At 48.8% G+C, this 23296-nt stretch overlaps 1 protein-coding gene across 7 annotated transcripts in view; it reads left to right on the plus strand.

Annotated features, from left to right (window-relative positions):
• plekhg4b (pleckstrin homology domain containing, family G (with RhoGef domain) member 4B) overlaps window positions 1-23296 on the plus strand; it is a 455924-nt gene that overhangs the window by 109637 nt on the left and 322991 nt on the right. For all 7 annotated transcript variants that reach the window (XM_072509880.1, XM_072509886.1, XM_072509884.1 and 4 more), the window contains exon 2: window positions 17701-17776. The gene's annotated coding sequence lies outside the window, so the exon portion shown is untranslated. The remainder of the gene's footprint in view (window positions 1-17700; window positions 17777-23296) is intronic.

The raw sequence follows: 23296 nt of genomic DNA on the forward strand, positions 1-23296 counted from the left end.
TATAAGTAACAATGACCTGTTTTATAAACAAAGAATAAATAATATAGAACAAAAACGAAAACTAAAACTAAATGGCAACTGCCTTGTCTCAGATAAACACTCTCCAAAAATATGATTTAACAGTCCAATTTACAATTATTTATAGCAACGACCTATACATATTATACATATATATTAACAACCCTGAGAGTCCTTCTGGTTCCTCTCTCCCCCCCCCTCCCCCCCCCCCCCCCTCCCCCCTGGGCTGCTGCTGCTGCCTTCTTCTTTTCCATTCCCTCTATCTTTCTGTGAGGTATTCGACGAACGGTTGCCACCGTCTGGTGAACCCTTGAGCCGATCCCCTTAGGACGAACTTAATCCGTTCCAGCTTTATAAACCCTGCCATGTCATTTATCCAGGTCTCTACCCCCGGGGGCTTGGCTTCCTTCCACATCAACAGTATCCTGCGCCGGGCTACTAGGGACGCAAAGGCCAAAACATCGGCCTCTCTCGCCTCCTGCACTCCCGGCTCTTGTGCAACCCCAAATATAGCCAACCCCCAGCTTGGTTCGACCTGGACCCCCACTACTTTCGAAAGCACCTTTGTCACCCCCACCCAGAACCCCTGTAGTGCCGGACATGACCAGAACATGTGGGTGTGATTCGCTGGGCTTCTCGAGCATCTCGCACACCTATCCTCTACCCCAAAAAATTTACTGAGCCGTGCTCCAGTCATATGCGCCCTGTGTAACACCTTAAATTGAATCAGGCTTAGCCTGGCACACGAGGACGATGAGTTTACCTTACTTAGGGCATCCGCCCACAGCCCCTCCTCAATCTCCTCCCCCAGCTCTTCTTCCCATTTCCCTTTCAGCTCATCTACCATAATCTCCCCCTCGTCCCTCATTTCCCTATATATATCTGACACCTTACCGTCCCCCACCCATGTCTTTGAGATCGCTCTGTCCTGCACCTCATGCGTCGGGAGCTGCGGGAATTCCCTCACCTGTTGCCTCGCAAAAGCCCTCAGTTGCATATACCGGAATGCATTCCTTTGGGGCAACCCATATTTCTCGGTCAGCGCTCCCAGACTTGCAAACTTCCCATCCACAAACAGATCTTTCAGTTGCGTTACTCCTGCTCTTTGCCATATTCCAAATCCCCCATCCATTCTCCCCGGGGCAAACCTATGGTTATTTCTTATCGGGGACCCCACCAAGGCTCCCGTCTTTCCCCTATGCCGTCTCCACTGTCCCCAAATTTTCAAAGTCGCCACCACCACCGGGCTTGTGGTGTATTTCTTCGGTGAGAACGGCAATGGGGCCGTCACCATAGCTTGTAGGCTAGTCCCCCTACAGGACGCCCTCTCCAATCTCTTCCACGCCGCTCCCTCCTCTTCTCCCATCCACTTACTCACCATTGAGATATTGGCGGCCCAGTAGTACTCACTTAGGCTCGGTAGTGCCAGCCCCCCCCTATCCCTACTACGCTGCAAGAACCCCTTCCTCACTCTCGGGGTCTTCCCGGCCCACACAAAACTCATGATACTCTTTTCGATCCTTTTGAAAAAAGCCTTCGTGATCACCACCGGGAGGCACTGAAACACAAAGAGGAATCTCGGGAGGACTACCATTTTAATCGCCTGCACCCTCCCTGCCAGTGACAGGGATACCATGTCCCATCTCTTGACGTCCTCCTCCATTTGTTCCACCAATCGCGTTAAATTTAACCTATGCAATGTACCCCAATTCTTGGCTATCCGGATCCCCAAGTAACGAAAGTCCCTCGTTACCTTCCTCAGCGGAAAGTCCTCTATTTCTCTGCTCTGCTCCCCTGGATGCACCACAAACAACTCACTTTTCCCCATGTTCAGTTTATATCCTGAGAATTCTCCAAACTCCCGAAGTGTCCGCATTATCTCTGGCATCCCCTCCGCCGGGTCCGCTACATATAACAAGTCATCCGCATACAGAGATACCCGGTGTTCTTCTCCTCCTCTAAGTACTCCGCTCCACTTCTTGGAACCCCTCAGTGCTATTGCCAGGGGCTCAATCGACAGTGCAAACAATAATGGGGACAGAGGGCATCCCTGCCTTGTCCCTCTATGGAGCCGAAAGTATGCAGATCCCCGTCCATTCGTGACCACACTCGCCACTGGGGCCCTATACAACAGCTGCACCCATCCAACATACTCATCTCCAAAACCAAATCTCCTCAGCACCTCCCACAAATAATCCCACTCCACTCTATCAAATGCTTTCTCGGCATCCATCGCCACCACTATCTCCTCTTCCCCCTCTGGTGGGGGCATCATCATTACCCCTAGCAGCCTCCGTATATTCGTATTCAGCTGTCTCCCCTTCACAAACCCAGTTTGGTCCTCATGGACCACCCTCGGGACACAATCCTCTATCCTCATTACCATTACCTTGGCCAGAATCTTAGCGTCTACATTTAGGAGGGAAATAGGTCTATAGGACCCGCATTGCAGCGGGTCCTTTTCCTTCTTTAGGAGAAGCGATATTGTTGCCTCAGACATAGTCGGGGGCAGCTGTCCCCTTTCCTTTGCCTCATTAAAGGTCCTCATCAGTAGCGGGGCGAGCAAGTCTACATATTTTCTGTAAAATTCAACTGGGAATCCATCTGGTCCCGGAGCCTTCCCTGCCTGCATGCTCCTAATTCCTTTCACTACTTCCTCTATTTCAATCTGTGCTCCCAGTCCCACCCTTTCCGGCTCCTCCACCTTGGGAAATTCCAGCCGGTCCAGAAAGCCCATCATTCTCTCCCTCCCATCCGGGGGTTGAGCTTCGTATAATTTTTTATAAAATGCCTTGAACACTCCATTCACTCTCTCCGCTCCCCGCTCCATCTCTCCTTCCTCATCCCTCACTCCCCCTATTTCCCTCGCTGCTCCCCTTTTCCTCAATTGGTGGGCCAGCAACCTGCTCGCCTTCTCCCCATATTCGTACTGTACACCCTGTGCCTTCCTCCACTGTGCCTCTGCAGTACCCGTTGTCAGCAAGTCAAATTCTACGTGTAGCCTTTGCCTTTCCCTGTACAGTCCCTCCTCCGGTGCCTCCGCATATTGCCTGTCCACCCTCAGAAGTTCTTGCAGCAACCGCTCCCGTTCCCTACTCTCCTGCTATCCTTTATGTGCCCTTATTGATATCAGCTCCCCTCTAACCACTGCCTTCAGCGCCTCCCAGACCACTCCCACCTGGACCTCCCCATTATCATTGAGTTCCAAGTACTTTTCAATGCACCCCCTCACCCTTAGACACACCCCCTCATCTGCCATTAGTCCCATGTCCATTCTCCAGGGTGGGCGCCCTTCTGTTTCCTCCCCTATCTCCAAGTCCACCCAATGTGGAGCGTGATCCGAAATGGCTATAGTCGTATACTCCGTTCCCCTCACCTTCGGGATCAACGCCCTACCCAAAACAAAAAAGTCTATTCGCGAATAGACTTTGTGGACATAGGAGAAAAACGAAAACTCCTTACTCCTAGGTCTGCTAAATCTCCACGGGTCTACACCTCCCATCTGCTCCATAAAATCTTTAAGCACCTTGGCTGCTGCCGGCCTCCTTCCAGTCCTGGACCTCGACCTGTCCAGCCCTGGTTCCAACACCGTATTGAAATCTCACCCCATTACCAACTTTCCCCCCTCTAGGTCCGGGATGCGTCCTAGCATACGCCTCATAAAATTGGCATCATCCCAGTTCGGGGCATATACGTTTACCAAAACCACCGTCTCCCCCTGTAGTTTGCCACTCACCATCACGTATCTGCCCCCGCTATCCGCCACTATAGTCTTTGCCTCAAACATTACCCGCTTCCCCACTAATATAGCCACCCCCCTGTTTTTCGCATCTAGCCCCGAATGGAACACCTGCCCCACCCAACCTTTGCGTAGTCTCACCTGGTCTATCAGTTTCAAGTGCGTTTCCTGTAACATAACCACGTCTGCCTTAAGTTTCTTAAGGTGTGCGAGTACCCGTGCCCTCTTTATCGGCCCGTTCAGCCCTCTCACGTTCCACGTGATCAGCCGGGTTGGGGGGCTTTTTACCCCCCCCCCTTGTCAATTAGCCATCCCCTTTTTCCAGCTCCTCACCCGGTTCCTACGCAGCTGTGTCCCCCCCAGGCGGTGCCCCCCCGCCCATCCCACCCCATACCAGCTCCCCCCTCTCCCCAGCAGCAGCAGCCCAATAATTCCCCCCTCCCACCCCCCCCCGCTAGATCCCCCACTAGCGTAGTTACACCCCCCATGTTGCTCCCAGAAGTCAGCAAACTCTGGCCGACCTCGGCTTCCCCCCGTGACCTCGGCTCGCACCGTGCGACGCCCCCTCCTTCCTGCTTCCCTATTCCCGCCAGGATTATCATAGCGCGGGAACCGAGCCCGCGCTTCCCCCTTGGCCCCGCCCCCAATGGCCAACGCCCCATCTCCTCCACCTCCTTTCCTCCCCCCACCACCTCCTGTGGAAGAGAGAAAAGTTACCACATCGCAGGATTAATAACATAAAACTCCTCTTTCCCGCCTTTTTACCCCCCTCTTTGCCCCCCATACTCGCCCCACCACTTTGTTTCAAACGTTCTTTTTAAAAAAATTATTATTAAATAACCCGCTCATTCCAATTTTTCTTCCACGATAAAAGTCCACGCCTCACCCGCCGTCTCAAAGTAGTGGTGCCTCCCTTGATATGTGACCCACAGTCTTGCCGGTTGCAGCATTCCGAATTTTATCTTCTTTTTGTGAAGCACCGCCTTGGCCCGATTAAAGCTCGCCCTCCTTCTCGCCACCTCCGCACTCCAGTCTTGATATGCGCGGATCACCGCGTTCTCCCACTTACTGCTCCGAGTTTTCTTTGCCCATCTAAGGACCATCTCTCTATCCTTAAAATGGAGGAATCTCACCACTATGGCTCTAGGAATTTCTCCTGCTCTCGGTCCTCGCGCCATCACTCGGTATGCCCCCTCCACCTCCAGCGGACCCGCCGGGGCCTCCGCTCCCATTAACGAGTGCAGCATCGTGCTCACATATGCCCCGATGTCCGCTCCCTCAGCACCTTCAGGAAGACCAAGAATCCTTAGGTTGTTCCTCCTCGCGTTGTTCTCCAGTGCCTCCAGCCTTTCCACACATCGTTTATGGTGTGCCTCGTGCATCTCCGTCTTCACCACCAGGCCCTGTATGTCGTCCTCATTCTCGGCAGCCTTTGCCTTCACGACCCAAAGCTGCAGCTCCTGGGTCTTTTGCTCCTCCTTTAGCCCTTCGATCGCCTGTAATATCGGGGCCAACAGCTCCTTCTTCATTTCCTTTTTGAGTTCTTCCACGCAGCGTTTCAAGAACTCGTGTTGTTCAGGGCCCCATATTAAACTGCCACCTTCCGACGCCATCTTGGTTTTTGCTTGCCTTCCTTGCCGCTGCTCTAAAGGATCCACCGCAATCCGGCCACCTTCCTCTCCTTTTTTCATCCGTATCCAGGGGGGATCCCCTTCTGGTTCGCCGCACAGTACTTTTAGCCGTTAAAATTGCCGTTGGGGCTCTTATTAAGAGCCCAAAAGTCCGTTCCACCGGGAGCTGCCGAAACGTGCGACTCAGCTGGTCATCGCCGCACCTGGAAGTCTCCATGGGGAACATGCTTGACAGAGGTGCATAAAATTTAGCCCACATTTAGCGAGCAAACGGTATGCCTGGTTGAATCTTTACCATTGTAGCCTAATTATAGAATCCCTACGACCTACACCAGTTAATGTATCACAGCAGCGGATCAAATCTGGGACTTCCCAATCTTAATGTCTCAGTAACACATCATGCCATTTGTCAGTCAATCCACTGAAGGATACTATCTGTCGTGGGGACAACGCAGACATTCCTCTGTTGCTAACCTCTGTCCTTGGCGTGTGGTATGTTGAAGACGAAGCACTAAACAACCAACATACTTCAGGAGGAATGTTTCGTGAATTGATGCAGGGATTATCAGTGTACGCGATGCACGCGTTTTGTAATCACACTCCCCAAACTGCAAGCACTAAAAACATTGCAATTACTGGAAAAATAAAACCCGTAAACAGCAATTCAAATCACCACCTGAGATTTGTAACATCATTCTGAGGTTTTTCAAATGCAAGGGAAGGAACTTGGATTTCCTTATGTTTATTTGTACAGTCTGATGTTTCTAAACATAGAAGCTGCAATAATGATATTTTCTTCCTGCTCCAGATGGAACTAATTATCTCATTTTTGGTGGTTTGAACTCGCTGGCCACTATAGTGACAAGGTTACCAGTAAGCCAAATAAACTTTGTATCATCAAATGTGACTGTGGTTAACCCTGATATTAACTGACATTCACAGCGGTGCTGCTTCTGAATCACTCTGAACAATGGAATCGCTATAGTGCAGAAGGAGGCCATTCGGCCGATCGGGCCTGCACTGACCCACTGAAAGAGCACCCTACTCGGCCCCCACACTATTCCAGCAACCTCGTTATCCTACCTGATCTACACGTCTTTGGGACATTGTTAGCATGGCCAATCCACCTAACCTGCACATCTTTTGACGTGTTCGCAACAGCTTGCATTCAGCTGGCACCTTTTAATGTAGAAAAAGCAACCTAAGCCATGTCACAGAGGTGTGGGCAAATAAAATGGACGCCGAGCCAAAGAAAGCAATGTGAGGAAGAGTGCCAAAAGGTTGGGCCAACAATAGGTCTTAAGGAGAATCGAAAAGGACGCGAGGAAGCTGAAAAGTTTGGATGGCTTTAGGGAGGAAATTCCAGAGCCTGGGGGCTTGACTAATGAGATCGAAAATCAAGAGCCACTATCGGGACTAAGAGGTGGGAGGATTATGCAGAGGCTGGAGCCTGCGAAATGGAGAGTTTGGGAGCAGGTTACATGGATGGAATAGATGAGCCCATGAAAGGATTTTGATACAAGTTTGAGAATTTTCAATTTGGGGCACTGTCAGCCAATCTAGTTCAATGAGGACGGGATGTTTGCTGCTTAGAATTCTGTGCCGTAAGATCCCATAGTTGTTAGAAACCACACAAAATGAACAACTATTGACGTTCGACTGTAGAATTGCACATTTTTTTCTTTTTAAACAATTCTGGAGTTGATTTTCAGTGGTCTGCGATTTCACAGCGCTCTGATATTAACTGACATTCACAGCGGCGATCTAGAAGAATGAAATGGTTCTTGGGTCGGAGTTGCACTGCACAATCTGCGGAACAAAATCTGTACTTTGAAGTGGTTGAAAGCTTCACTAAATTAGCCGATAGATGAATCATGTCAACATGTTAGTGATTTTAATATTTTACTTCTAATAGTGGGCAGCTGCATGTTTATGGAGTTTGACCCAGCGCCTCCAGACATTTCGGGAGGGGGTGCATTGTCTGAAGTGGCCAGCTCCTAACCTTAAGATTGTGCTGCTTTGTCCTGAATTCCCCCGCAAGCGAAAATGGTTTCTCCAGCGACCCAATGGAATGCCTTTCTGGACCATGTATCTCCCATTATCAATGCTGTGCCGGGAAGTAAATATTTGGTCATGTGAAATATTCTGAGCTCTGGGGGAATCAAATGGTTATGTTATTAAAAAGATTGTGATCATCCAAAGAATGCACTTTGGAGCTTGTGTATCAACTGAGCTCGCGAAATAGAGTTGACCTCCACAAATCAAGTTTATTTTTAAATTTACAAGAACAGTATGAAATCACAGAGATGGGACTGGGTTAACTTTCTACATGCACACTGGCAACAGACACATTCTTACGCGGCTCATTTAAATATGTCTGCGGCAGATACGCCCGGAGCCCGGGAACTAATGGCCTCCCCAGTGAGGCCTCGACCAGTCACCGTTTAGTACTGGTCCACACAAAGGTGGACCAGGCGTAAGGGCATCTGGGGTGAGGGGTCTCCCAGGCTATTGGAGACCCCTGGGTTGTCGGGGACAGGGCAGTGTGGCACCCTGGTTCTCCCTCTGCTCCAAGGCACCTTGGCACTGCCAAGATGCCTGGGTAGCAGGGGCACTGGCACATGCTAGGGTGGAAGTGCCTGGGTGCAAGGGTGGCACTGCCAAGGGTCAGGGCTTGAGGTGGACCATGCCCATGAAAGGGGGCATGGGGGTGTTATAAAAGTTGGAGAGGGGGAAGGGCGTGTATGAAGGGGCCTCATAAAGGTTAGGGGGGGTTAAGGGTGGGGAGGCCTGAAAACGGTGGGAGGGGGAGGGGAGGGGTGAGGGGGGGGGGGGGGGAGGAACGTCAGCAATCCCATAGCAGGGAGTTGATTTTGATTTGATTTGATTTATTATTGTCACATGTATTAGTAGACAGTGAAAAGTGTTGTTTCTTGCATGCTACACAGATGCATGCCGTACATAGGGAAGGAAGGAGAGACTACGGAATGTGATGTTACAGTCATAACTGGGATGTCCTCACTTGGGAGGGTGTGGGGTAATGCCCATGTATGCGGGGGTGACATTGCCCATGGGTGGGTGGTCTGGGGGCGCTCAAGCTCGCTTAGAGATTGGGGCACCCTTTCAAAATGGCGGCTCGATCTCTGAGGAGCCGGTTTGACCAGCGGGTTCAGTTTCCCGGTGATGAAAACATTTCAAACTGTGGGCCTGACCGGGTAAAAACTCCCCAAGGCCCAAAATCCCGGAATCTGTCGACTGCATCCCTTTCCGATTCCGGTGGGATATGGCTGGTAAATCGTGGCTGAAATGTGGGTGAATAACGGTATGGATCTCACCCAAAAAGCCGGCGAGAAAAACTCCACCAAACACACCCAAAGTGACAAACTTAGGGCGGGATTCTCTGGCCGCACCTGCCCGCCGACCTGAAATTTCCGCCCGAGGTCAATGGACCTTTACATGGCCTGTGCCCCGCCCGCTGCAAGATCGCCACGGGCGGGGCGGGGCAACAGAGGCTTGGGATTTAATGAATTTAATGAATATAAAAGACACACTCTGGAGAAGTGGGAAGGTCCAGGCCATTGGACCCCAAGGTACTTTGTTCAATGGATGGCACAACCTGTTAACCTGTTCCTAAATGGTGGTCGTGAAATTCAGCCTGATTTTAGTGATTTTCGTATGTCTGAGGAAAAATAAGTTGCCGATTTATTCGTCGTCTGCTGAAGCCAGGCTGTTGGGCGAAGAAGCTATCGAGTATTGTCTGAATATTGACAGTGATGTTCCAGTTTACCTCCAATTCACAGACAGTAAACTATGGCACACAGTCATTGAAGTGTTGGGTGCTCTGAGGTACAGACGAACCAACACGGTTGCGATTGGTACAACGCAGTTTTATTCCATTAAACTATTTATACATCAAACTTGGTACTCGGCACGTTGTGACTGTGTGAGTGTCTTGCTTTGAGGTCCTGGCCCTGTGCCGTCTCCAGATGGACTGCCCAGGAAGTGTCGTGTTTCTTGTTTTATACTGTCTCTGCTCTTGTCTGTGATTGCCTGTCATGTTATGTGTGCTAATTGGTCCGTTGCTCTGTCTATCATTATGTATGTGTTATGATGTATGTCATGACAGTCATGAATAAGAATACAGAAAATGAGAGTGATAATGCCGACCATGAATACAAAGCTCCAAACCCCCCCCACACCGGCTGGCAGCGCGAACGAGTTCCATGCCACATGCCAGCGGGAACATGTAAATATATGCAAGCGGGAAGTAATGACCAATTTGCATCTGTTTAGCGGGCCTGGCACCCGATGCTCCACTCTCCTTGAGACTCCGATCCTCTTGGCTGGGAATCACGTGGACACGGTTCACTTGTGTTCTCTACAATCATGGCCCTGGCGTGGTGGACCTAGCGGAGGGCCAAGTGGGCAACGGTTGCTCACAGATGGCTCACAGAGGACCTGCGCCCTGAATTCGGTAAGTCCGAGCTGGACCCAGAGCTCCATGCCAGTGAGGAGAGGAGGGACACCTTCGTCCCCAATGTGGGCTGTAGATTCAAGCTTGCCCTCCTAAACAGTGCCTGGGAGGTGTTGGGAGAGGCAGCCAGTACTGCCAGCCTCACCAGGATGAGAAAGCAGGTGATCCTGAGGGGTGGGGGCACATGTGAGGCCTCGGTGCAGGTATCCTTTGGTTGGGGTGAGCTCTGCTGATCCCCTGCTATTCTGCAGTGGGGCAGCGCTTCTGAGTGGGCCCCTGATTGAGATTGGACACGTCCAGCACATTGATGAAACAGTTGGGGTATGAGGGTGTTCGTAGAGGCGGCCTATTGGGCTCCCAGGTGACCAAAGGCTCTCTGAGCATTCAAAGGAACAGGCAGCACTCAGTAGTGTGAGCAGCCAGGAGCCTGTAAGTAGCAGCCAAGGTATGCGGTTAAATTGCATACTGCAAATTGTAGAGAGTTACTGGTCTGAGCCAAGCCACCCCATCCCGAGGGGGCACCCCGAGTCCACGGAATTGGCTTCATAGAATTTACAATGCAGAAGGGGACCATTCGGCCCATCAAAATTGCACCGGCTCTTGGAAAGAGCACTCCATTTAAGCCCACGCTTCCAACCTATCCCCGTAACCCAGTAACCCCACCTAACCTTATTTTGGACACGAAGGGGCTGGTTTTGCACAGTGGGCTAAATAGCTGACTTGTAATGCAGAACAAGACAGCAGCGCGGGTTCAATTCCCGTACCGGCCTCCCCGAACAGCCGCCGGAATGTGGCGACTAGGGGCTTTTCATAGTAACTTAATTGAAGCCTACTTGTGACAATAAGTGATTATTATCATTATTATTATTATTATGGGCAGTTTTAGCACGGTCAATCCACCTAACCTGCATATCTTTGGACTGTGGGAGGAAACCGGAGCACCCGGAGGAAACCCACGCAGGCACAAGGAGAATGTGCCGATTCCGCTCAGACAGTGACCCAAGTCGGGAATCGAACCTGGGACCCTGGAGCTGAGGACCAACAGTGCTAACCACTGTGCTACCGTGCTGCCCTTCAAGTTGTTCCCTGCTACTGCCCCCTGCCTGGGCGTCCCCCAGCAAGCCTGTCAACTTTTGAGGTATTTTCAGTGTTTCTTTAGCCTCCCGCTCCCCTCCACAGACGTGGAGCTCAGGCTCATTGTAAATATTGCAATAATTTTCGCCCACGAGACGCCCGCCTATGAGGGGTGGAGCATGAAGTGTCACAGCCATTAATGATGGTTTTGCATGGATCCACCGACATTGGTCACAAACTTCAATATTACTAATGAGGGACCGGAGCATGGCATTGGCGTCAGGCGCAAACATTTTTTTTTCGTTTCACACGATTCTCCGCCCAACCACGATTCTTGCTCCCGGCATCGTGACGCGGAGAATTCAACCCATAATTTATGACAGTATAAAAAGTACACTAATATAATAAAACAACAACAGTAAGTAAAAACCCTTTAGTCTTTATTTCTCATACTTTTTGCATGTTTGTAAATACATCGTACAGGACCCAAAATCCATAAAATGACCCAAATCTGGAACACATCCATTCCCGCGTGTCTCAGATACGAGATCCGGTACCTGTAATCAGTTCAAAGAAGGCTAGTTGGGGGCCGGTTATGGGTCATTTATTTTCCAGTACAGTCAGGATGATGCAATCCAGACTTCCTAAATTGATAGAACCGGCCCAATAGTTGCATAATCAGTTCACGATGTAGGTGATAAAAATAATTATTTTAATGTCATTTCTGGGATGCAGGCACCACTGACAAAGCCAGCATTTACTATGTGTCCTACTTGCCTTGAGAAGGTGGTGCTGACTGATCTAATGCTTTGATAAAACTCAGTGGCTTGCTCAGGCATTTGAAAGGAACGCTAAGAGTCAACCAAGTTGGCAGAGTTGGAGCACATCTGTCAGATCAGGCATGGACTGCAGGTTTCCTACCCTAAAGGGCATTGCTGAATTGGTTAGGTTTTTATAATAATCTGGTAGCTTTATGATCACTTTAAGTTGTCTTTTTATATCCAGATTTGTTTATATTACTTCACTTCAAATTCTCCAACTGCCCTGGTCGAAATTGGATTGACTTTTTGTGGTTTTCGTCTGACAATATAACCATTGTACTTTACCTAACTTTAACCTAACAAAAATCATTTTCTACTACTTTCCCTGTCTTGTCCCAATTCTCTCTGTTCATGCTGTGATGTGTTGATTCTTAATGTGTTTTTTTTCAACATCACTGGAGGTTCCCTGGTAATACCTAAGTCCCACTCTTTACTTGTTACCTGAATTTAAAAAAAATAATCTTTATTGTCACAAGTAAGCTTACATTAGCACAGCAATGATGTTGCTGTGAAAATCCCCTAGTCGCCACATTCTGGCGCCTGTTGGATACACAGAGGAAGAACTTAGAACGTCCAATTCACCTAACAGCATGGGTGCGATTCTCCGAAATGGAGATGAAGTGTTCGCGCCGTCGTGAACACCGTCGCTTTTCACGACGGCGCGAAACGGCGCGAAACGGCCGCGGGCAGTAGCAATTCTGACCCCCACAGGGGGCCAGTACGGCGCTGGAGTGGTTCACGCCGCTCCAGCCTCCCTTCCCAGCACCAAATGGGTGCCACGCCAACCCGCACATGCGCAGTTGGCCGCGCCAACCCACGCATGCGCGGGGGACCTCTTCAGTGCGCCGGGCCCGACGCAACATGGAGTAGGGGTTCTGGGCCGGCCACGCAACAAAGTATGCCCGGGGGGGGGGGAGAGGCCGGCCTGCCGATCGGTGGGCCCCGATCGCGGGCCAGACCCCATTGGAGCCCCCCCCGGTGAAGGAGCGCTTTTCCCCGCCCCACAGTCCGCACCCCGACCCATCGCACAGAGTTCCCACCGGCCGCGAGCAGGGGTGAACGGCGCCGGTGGGACTCTGCCGTTTCCGTGCGGCCGCTCGGTCCATCCGGGCCGGAGAATCGGCAGCCCGGCAACGGACAGCAGCCCGCGACCGGCGCCGCGCCAAACGCGCCGGCGCAAATGGCGCTGATTATCCGCACCTGGGAGAATCGCGCGCCGGCATCGAAGCAGCGTGGCGCGGTTGCAGCGATTCTCTGGCCCGGCATGGAGGAAACTGGACCACCCGGAGGAAACCCAAGCAGACATGGGGAGAACGTGCAGACTCCACACAGACAGTGACCCAAGTCGGGAATCAAACCCAGGTCCCTGGTGCTGTAAAGCAACAGTGATAACCACTGTGTTACCATGCTGAACTTGCACAGTGAGTAACAGTTGGTTATTTGACTATGAGGATCTCACAGCCAAGAGGCCATGCTGCCTGTTTTCTCTTCAACCGTTGCAACTTTGGTTGCTTTTGGAATGGAACTGGTGCTTCCTTGCCTCAGTTGCCTCCATGACCACAAAGTTTACCATCTGTGGCATGCAATGCAAGTATTGACCAACTTGCCCTCCCTGCAGAAATGGAATGAGTCTCCGAACATACTTGGCCAGGCTGCAAGCTCTACAATAATGATGGACAACCTAGGCATGATTGGCCGGTCGGCAACAGAGCATCGCAGGGCGGGCTTCAGGCAATGGCCTGAGGCGGTGGATACTCATCGTGGCGATCTCCACAAGTATGCCGATTTTCGGGGGGGGGGGGAAGAATTTGAAAACCGGTGGCACTTCCGATTTCGGCGGCAAAACAGATTCTCCGCCCCGTCGCCGAACGCGATTTCAGAAGCGGAGAGCGGAGACTTCAGCCCCACATATTTTATAACATCTATAGAAAATGCATAATTATTCAAATATTAATACAACTGTCACCAACTTTGAATGGTAAGATTAAAAGAAATATTTACGCTTACATTACCTGGTAACTTCTGGTTGAATCTCGCCTCCACAAACATTCGTAGATTATGTGCACTCTAGAGGATGTGCAGGCACTTTGCAACTTAGCACTGAGGTTTCCATCTGTTCGCAAAGTATAATATTTTTGAGAAACTTTAGACCCGGGCAACATACTCTGGCAGAGTAGACAATCCCAGAGCCTCCATCTGGATATTCACCACACAACAAAATGACAACCATTGAGACTGGATAATTCAAAGTTGTTGAGAGAGTGAAATATAACATGGGGATAGTGTGTGTATAGAGGAGTTTTGGATGAGGTGGAGTCTGTAGGGTAACTGGAAAGGACGAACCGGGTGCAGGCAGAGCTTGAGTGGCAGAAGCAGTGAGGCTGCAAACGTAAGTGGGCTTGGTGAGGGACAGGCTAGAGAGTTTGATGCTTGGTTTTGAGCTGAACAGCTTGCTGAAATTGGTGAGCAGCCTGAGGGACAGTAGATTTGATGCAATGGGTATACAACAGCCCCGGAACACCACAAGGCTGCACGAGCTTTCGTTGGCTCTGCCAACCTGAACTCACATGCACAAACAAGAAAAAAAGTGAATTTGTTTACCCGAGTAATTTAACACACACCTTTTATAAAATCCTCAAACCTTTTGAAAACTGCAGGAAGTCTTGACATACAAATGCAAGCTGCAAGCCACTTGATTTCCATTCATTGTCCACACCAGTATTGTTTGAAATTCAAAAGCTTTATTTTGTTAAGACATATTTATATATATTTGGTGTCAGCCTTGTCTCAGTCATCACTGATGAGTCAGAAGGGTTCAGGTTGCCATTCCAGAGATTTGAGCACATAGCCAAAGCTGATGGTTGAATGCAGTATTGAAGAGGTGCCAACTTTCAAATGAAATGATTGCTTGCCCTCTTGAGAGGAGGTCAAAGGTCCTTCGGCACTATTTTGAAGAAGAGCGGCGAAGTTCTTTACATGGTGCCTGTCCAATATTTGTCCCTCAATTAATACCAGAGACTAATAACCTTGGCCGGAATTCTCCGGCCGTTGGCAACACCCCCCCACCTGTGGGATTTCCGATGGCGTGGGGTGACTTCAGTGGGAAATCCCATTGACAAGCGGCGGGAAGAGAGAATCCCGCTGCCAGCGAACGGCACGCCGCTGAGAAACATGCAGCTGGGGGATTGGAGAATCCCACCCCATGTCATCATTTTGTTGCTGTTTGTGGGACCACACACGTTTCCTATATTACAACGGTGACGCCAATTCCAAAGCAGTTCATTGGCTATCAAGCACATTGGGACACCCCACAATTCTGATAGGTGCTATGTAAATGCAAGTTTAGTTTTCTTTCCTTCCTCAATCCCTTTCTCTTCTTCTTCTCCCTCTTTTCCTTTTGCTTGCTTTTTTTCTCTTTTGCTTTCTCTCCCCCTTCTCCGCTGAAGATGCTTTCGGTGAATTCTAAGAGAACTGAAAGCCCAACTTTGCCCTTAGAGGGACCACAGCACGGCTGCACGGTCAATCTTTACCTCATTGCAGTAAACATCCACATGTGCTTTCTGGAAGGGCTCATTGAGGAGAAGCAATCACGGCATTGAGATTGGAGATAAGTGCAAATAGCTGTCTTCTGGTAGAGGTAAGATCATTCCTGCACAGAGATGCAACAAGCTGGGCTCTTGTGTGATTTTGGAATGCTGTTCAGGGTCTTTGCATACCCAGTCAAAGATCTGCCCACTCCAATAATCTAGTTGCTACCTGGCATGGTGGACATGCAGAGGTGGTGGTGATGCAAAGAACTTATATTTATATAACAACACAACTTGAATTCATATAGCACCTTAAGTGTAGCAAAGCACCCCAAGGCACTTAACAAGAGCATCATCAATGAAAAAGGAAACATTTCTTGACGCTGAGGCATGAGGCACAGAAGCAGTTATCAAGACAAGTGAGCAACATTTTGGTGGAAGAGATAGGCTTCAAGGACCACCTAAAGCAGGCATTGTCAAACTCGGGGACGCGACCCGCGGGTGGGTCGTGGGCGGGTGTCAGGAGGGTCGTGGATCCGTCCGGCGCGGCGCTCCCGATCGCGCAAATCCGCGCGCAACAGTCGCAGCAGCCGGCTTTTAATAATGCCGGCTGCAAGCGGCCTTCAAAATGGCCATGAGCAGATAAACAAAATTTGATCGCACTGTGCAGTGCGGCCGCATTTCTTTTTATATGGTTGCAACCTTTTTTTTTCAAGTTCGGGGAGCCAAAGGGACCATTGGAGCCAAAGGGACCCAAACCCAGTTCCTCCATTTTTGGCAGCAACAAACAGGATATGAGAAAATATTGGGTCCCGAAGGTTGGCCGGTTGGTGAAAATGGGTCCCTGGAAAAAAAGTTTGAAGAACACTGACCTAAAGGAGGGGAGAGGGCAAGAGAGAGAGAGAAAGAGGTGCAGAGTGGTTTAGTGTGGGAATTCCAGAGCTTAGGGCCTAGATAGTTGAAAGCACAGCTACCAAGGCGGGGGGAGGAGGGGGGGGGGGGGGGGATTAAAATCAGGGATATGCAAGAGTCCAGAGTTAGAGGAGCAGAGAGGTTCTCAAAGGCTTGTAGATCTCCAGGAGGTTACAGAGATAGGGTGAGGCAAAACACATTATAGTACCTTTAATATCAGGACATTCCAAAGTTCTCTGCAGCCACTGCATTATTTAATCCCTGTTGTTAGGTGGTCAAATGTAGAGCCAATTTGCACACAAGATCCCATGATTAGCAATGCGATAAATACCCATATAATCTGAATTAGTGATGCTGGTTAAAGGATAAATGTTGGCCCAGGACACTGGGAGTTCTCCCTCCTCTCACTGTCAGGAATTAGCAACTGAGACAAACGGACACATAGTTTGCACTCACACTGCAGGTTGGATTTCAACTCACCTGACCCATTGGTAGTGGGAGGCGGTAGAGCAGGGCGTCATGTCACCGACAGGGTCCACACCCAGAGGCCAGCCTTATTGACAGGCTAGGTTGCCAGTCAAGGCAGGGAACAGTCCAGAGGAGACTGCAAAAGAGGTTCTCCCTCAAGTAGAGGGAGGTAGGAGTTCTGGCCCTCGGTAGGGGGTGGCTTGATTTTGGTTTGGGGGGAGGCATGATCCAAAGATGGAAGGGGGGGGAGTCAATCGGTTGGCATGTTCTCATGTGCATTGGGGAGGTTGGCAATCCTAAAATCTCAGGATTGGTGGTGGGAGTTTGGGGGGAATAGTTAGATAGCGAAGAGGTGTGAAACAGAGACATACAGGGTGACGAAGTTGGAATCCTCTGGGGAGAGATTGGATGCCTGACGGGAGGTCAAAGCAAGGGGGGGGGGGGGTCGAAAGGGTCTGGGTGGGATGTCTGAAATGCTGATGAACACGTTTCTGCTTGGGCCATTCTTTGGCCATGTTTTATTTTGAATCCGGTTGTTTCCTGCTTTTTCCTCCTGGTTTCTGGAAGAAACATTTAATCTATTTTGGCCATCATTTCCCCAAACCCCCTGAGATTATAGAAACTGTCTATGTGAGATTCAGCCACGCTGAAAAGGCAGTAATGAGATCTGTCTGATCATCAGTGCTTATCACAAGGATACTATACACAAGAACCTTAATGAACCTACACAGATGTCAAGCAGGATAATACTATAAAATGGACGGCAATAAGATCGGCAGTTAGAAAATAGCTAAGCAGTCAAATAAATAGCTTTCAATTCAGTAATAACATTATTTTATAAATCCTGTTTTTCATATTTGTGAACAAAACTCCGTTAATATTCTCACTGCGGATATTATTCTGCCTGCATTGACTGACTGTGTAGTTGGTTATTGTGGGGGAAGTAATACTCCAGTGGGCAGATCCGTTATCTCATTTGTTTTATGGTGACAGCATTTCTTTATATTTACGGCAATATAACTTTGTGTTTTTCCAGTTTCCTGGCAAGTTACCACTGAGCAAATAGATCGTGGAAGTGGCCGCGGAGGGCAATTGTCCATAAATTGTGACAGGTAAGTGGAATTCACCTTTAACCCAAATCACAAATATGCTGATGGTAAGCTGACTAAACCGGGCTCCAGGGAAAAGTGTCCTACGCCTGCTGCAGTATTTATCAACAGATGCAAAAGTTGTGGTCCCTGCCTGATGTGAGTCTGCCTGCAATGATGAATTTTGTCTGTTCTTCCTTCCCTTTTTTGACGGTGGCGATTCCAGTTGGCTTTGAACTGCACAGTCAACTCCTACACCCTATGTATGATTATTCACTTGCCCACTCTTCTTGCCTGGACATTTTATGAGTGGTTCTACCTTGGGCGACACCACAACTGAGCCCAATGCTGGCAGTAGCTGGCTCTTGATTGGCTGGTTGTTAAATGAGGTCCAGGGACCAATATCGGGGGTTCCCTGAGTCATCAATTGGATGCTAGGATCATACACTGCGGCCCTCCACACCCCCAACAATGGGCGTGTCCCAAACTTCTACCCCATAAATTTCAGAAAAGCTGCATGATAGGCACTAATGGTGGCATATTCATCAGCCTCAGGGCATAACAAGAAAGACATACGGATAAAATGTTGCAGAAGCTACAGTTCTGCATTCATGTTCTGGAGTTGCTTGTTCTGTGTTATTGGTTCAGTCCAGATAATTAAGGAATACACACGGAGTAGACTGCAACAGGAATTCCTTAGTATCAGAGCAATCCAGAAGTAACCATTACATACAAAATCATTAATGTTCAGTTAAGTTGCATTTTGCAATTAATCCTCCTGGTTATTATTTGTTGCTCTATAGTAAGGAGGAAAGGAAACGTTAAGCACAGTGTGGGTACAGTATAGTACAGCAGTTATATTACTGCACTAGTAATCCAGAGGCCTGGATTTAGTAGACCATGATTCATGTCACCCAAAGCAGTTTCAATTTGGTTTTCAAATCTGGAAACAGAAAGACCTGCAACTAAGTCAAATGGTTGAAAGTTGTTGAGAGTTCTCTGGTCTTTGAGAGTGTCTTTCCCTCTCTCTTTCTCTCGCTTTGGGGTATGCCTGACTTTGCGTGATATTGTAGAAGGGACAAGGGGCGGGATCTTTTGGCTGTTCATGCTGGCACGATCTTGAAATGAATGAATGAAATGAAAATGAAATGAAAATCGCTTATTGTCACAAGTAGGCTTCAAATGAAGTTACTGTGAAAAGTCCCTAGTCGCCACATTCCGGCGCCTGTTCGGGGAGGCTGGTACAGGAATTGAACCGTGCTGCTGGCCTGCCTTGGTCTGCTTTAAAAGCCAGCGATTTTGCCCTATGCTAAACCAGCCCCGATCTTCCTGTCCGGCCGGCGACGCACCCCCGCCGCCAATTTCCCGATGGCGTGGGGCGGATTCCACAAGATCCCACCACCGGCCAACTGTGGGCCGCCTCCCACTGCCGAGAAAAACGCCGCGGGGAAACCAGAGAATCTCACCCACTAGCATGTTGCCAGCTTGTTTTACATCTCTCCCAGTTTTTATTTCCATTGATTTCAATGTAAAACCCAAACTGCTGATTCACTACCTCCTCACTGCACGAAATCAACACCTACCAGACTCTGTGGGGGAGGTGGGGGAATGGCAGGGTGGCAGTTGTTCTGGAAATGAATAATAGCCAATGAATAATAGCCCAAGTACCAATGTCCATTTCACCAGTCATCCGCGATCTCCCAGTTGTGGGTAACAGATCGGTGGGTTGGATAAAGTGACTGTTACCAACAATGCTTTGCTGAGAGGCTGAGAGTGTCCAAGTTAGGGAAACAGCATTTACTTTTTCCCTCTCCTCACAATACTGGCTCATTCTGGGACATGGTTGGAAGTCGACCATTATTATTATTATTATTCCACCAGCTGAAAATCGATACTGTCAGAAGAGGAGGGAAGATAATTGATGTTGGGGGGAGGGCCGTTGTGGTGGAATATAAAATATAGTTACAATGATACACATGTAAAATAAAAGAATGGGCATTTTTATCTTGCTTTCCTTGGTCAGCAATAAGTCCCAAAGCACTTTATCATCAATGGCAGTCAATTTGTACAGCGAACCCACAAAGTAACAATGCGCTAACGAATAGATCATCTGTTTTTGGAGATGTTGGCTGAGGGACAAATATTGGTCTGGGCACCAAGCAGAACTCCCGTGTTCTCTTTCGGAATAGTGCCATGGGATCTTTTCCATCCACCCAAGGGGAAAGTGAGAGCCAGATCAGCATTTCATCAGAAAAATGGCAGCATCTCTGACAGTGCAACATTCCCTCAGTGCTACACAGCAATATGTCAACCAATCTAATGGTGGCAAAAATGGCAAAGGAATTTCGAGCACTGGGGCAAATAACAACAAATTGCATTTATGTAGTGCCTTTCATGCACTAAAACATCTTCGGTGCGTTGTCACCATGCCATCAGACAAATTTTGATACTGAGCCACAGAAGAATATCTTGGGAGAGATGACCAAAAGAATAAAGGGTTTGAGGAGAGAGAGAAAGAGAGGCACAGAAAAATGGGGTAGCACGGAGGCACAGTGGTTAGCACTACTGCCTCACAGCATCAGGGTCCCGGGTTCGATTCCGACCTCGGTTAATTGTCTGTGTGGAGTTTGCACTTTCCCCCGTGTTTGCGTGGGTTTCCTTCGGGTGCTCCGGTTTCCTCCCACAGTCCGAAGATGTGCAGGTTAGGTGGATTGGCCATGCTAAATTGCCCCTAAGTGTCCAAAGGTTGTGTAGGGTTGCGGCGATAGGGCAGGGGAGTGGACCTGAGTAGGGTGCTCTTTTGGAGTGTGGGTGCAGACTCAATGGACTGAATGGCTTCCTTCTGCACTGTAGGGATTCTATGAATTGAAAAGAGAATTCTAAAACTTCAATTCTCAACAGCAGAAGTCACAATTTCCAAGCGTAGCAGTAAATTTAGTTCAATAATAAAAGAAAATGTGCACCAATTTTAATAGAAACTTCAACCTTTTTCAGAGGAGTGTGTTCCCATGCTAGCATTAGCCATGATTTCTGGACTATTGCCTGTCTTTGAAAATCTAAAATTCAGAATCAAAATTAAAGAAAGCATTTGTCATGTGAAATTTAAGCAATATGGCAGCCATTTTGAGCACAGTATGGCCATCTCGGGGGTCCAAAGTTGAAGCTATTACCAAGTCAATTGATTTCAGAGTGGGAATGGAAAACACAGTAAAACAAAATAGAGTTGAAGAAAAGGGGGTGAGGTCACAATGCGTTCAGAGATGGGATCTGATCCACCAGTGGGCATTTTCATTGAGCTGAAAGTATGCTTTGTTTCCACTCAGATTTCCTCCAGAAAGCTTTCTATTGCAGCAGAAATTTGAACCTGAACACAAATGAGACAGCACATTGGCTAGCACAATTGCTTCACAGCTCCAGGGTCCCAGGTTCGATTCCAGGCTTGGGTCACTGTCTGTGCAGAGTCTGCACGTTCTCCCCTTGTCTGCGTGGGTTTCCTCCGGTTGCTCCGGTTTCCTTCCACAGCCCAAAGATGTGCAGGTTATGTGAATTGGCCATGCTAAGTTGCCCTTAGTAACCAAAAAGGTTAAGTGGGGTTACTGGGTTACGAGGATAGTGTGGAGGTGTGGGCTTGGGCAGGGTGCGCTTTCCAAAGGCCGGTACAGACTCGTTGGGCTAAATGGCCTCCTTCTGTACTGTAAATTCTATGACTCTATGAAACAGAAACAATGGAGTTGAGTCAAGATATAATTTGCATTGCAGATTCTGATATTGTTTTCCAGTGGGTGTAACCTGATTGTGAATTTGCTGAACTCGGAATCTGAGTGACCGCAGCTAGCTGAATACATGAGCAATGACGTTTCCCATCATTATTCTACACTGTTTCCTGGTCTGATGAAGTCTCAACTTAAATATATGTAAACCTTGTTTTCAAACCCCTCCATGGCCTTGCTCCAACCTAACTCTGTGACCTCCTCCGGCTTGACAACCGTCAGACCTCTGAGCTCCTCCAATTCAGGGACTCCCGATTTCTATTGGCCTACTACTGGTGGCGATGCCTGGGCTCTATAATTCCCTTGCTGAACTTCCTCTGGCTCTCATCGCCTCGGTCCTCCTTTAGAAGACGCTCTTCGAAAACCTACCTCTTTGGTCAAGCTTTAGTCATCTGGCCTAATATCTCCTTATGTGGCCCAATGTCAAATTCGCACAATGACATAACTTGCAAGACACAAGCGTGCATTGGAAATCCGCAGGTCCTTGGCTCCCAGATTTGCAACCTATAAACCCTTGGTTAACCTATTGGCTCCTTCAGGGAATATGGTTCCAAAGCAACTCTATAATTCGCCAAGCCAACAATCTGTTCTTTATGTTTGCCATACTATGTTAAGAGCAACAGGGCTGTCCGGTCAAGGACATCAGCACAGTTGAACCCCATTCTTTCCTGAGACAACATGTTTTCCAATGGGTGCCATGAGAGAGTGATCAGGAGGAAGAACCCTGGTTAGTTTTCCAATTTGCTTGGGGTAAATATAAGAAGCACCTTTTTATTCACAGTAAAGACTGAAGGCTGAAGCCCATCTGGTATGTCTGGATCAGCCGTACCTTGGGCACTATTTGTATTCAGTAGATGACTGAACGAGCTACATTCTGATGTGTTGGGTGCTCTGGATCCGTGGAACACATACAGGCCACCAACACTTAAAATAGTGCAACACTATTTTCTTAAGTCAGAAACTGTGGAACATACTTTCACTGTGGGTTAACACGATGTTAGATTGAACTAAAGACCTATGCCTTGTCCTAACCAGTCTATGCACTCAGCACATGGTGAGGATCTGTGCTGTAAGCTGTAAACTCTGTCCTACTAGGAGGCTGCAGCTCGAATGAGCGGGAACTCTGATGCCCCCTGTCTTTATAGTGCATGTGCTCTAACTGGTGATTGGCTGTGGTGTTGTGTGTGTTGATTGGTCCCGCTGTGTGTCCATCAGTGTGTGCGTATCTGCACCATGATATACTGGTGTATATTATGACATCCCCCCTTTTATAAAAGAATGTATATGCGTGGCAATAAATAATGTATGGTGAGAATGTTCCTAACTACGTGTGGGGTGCGAAGACATATTTACAGGACTACATACATGAGAACTAAGCTATTTACATGGGAAGGTGCCTGGTGCAGAGAAGCAGTATGCAACAAGAATAACGATATGAACACGATATACAAACCAGGGAAACGATCAAACAAAGCAAAGAAACAATTCAGAAAGTCTTTCAGTCTGCAAAGTTCATAAATTAGGTTTCTGACGTGGGCGACGAATTCTGGTTGACCGCCTCAAGGGTGGGTCGAGAGCCTCCGGTTCAGGAGCGGGCTGGACTGCGTCAGAGTCAGGGGGATGCAGAGTTACACGGATTTCTGCATAGTCCGTGGCAGGGTCAGCAGGAGGGCAAGGCAACAGTGGAGGATCACGTAGCGAGCGTGATTGCGGCGCAGAATAGAGCCATCCGGTAGACGAACCAGGAACGAGCGGGGGAGACAACTGCCGAAGG

The sequence above is a fragment of the Scyliorhinus torazame genome, chromosome 6, assembly GCF_047496885.1.
Source record: "Scyliorhinus torazame isolate Kashiwa2021f chromosome 6, sScyTor2.1, whole genome shotgun sequence".
Lineage (NCBI taxonomy): Eukaryota > Metazoa > Chordata > Chondrichthyes > Carcharhiniformes > Scyliorhinidae > Scyliorhinus > Scyliorhinus torazame.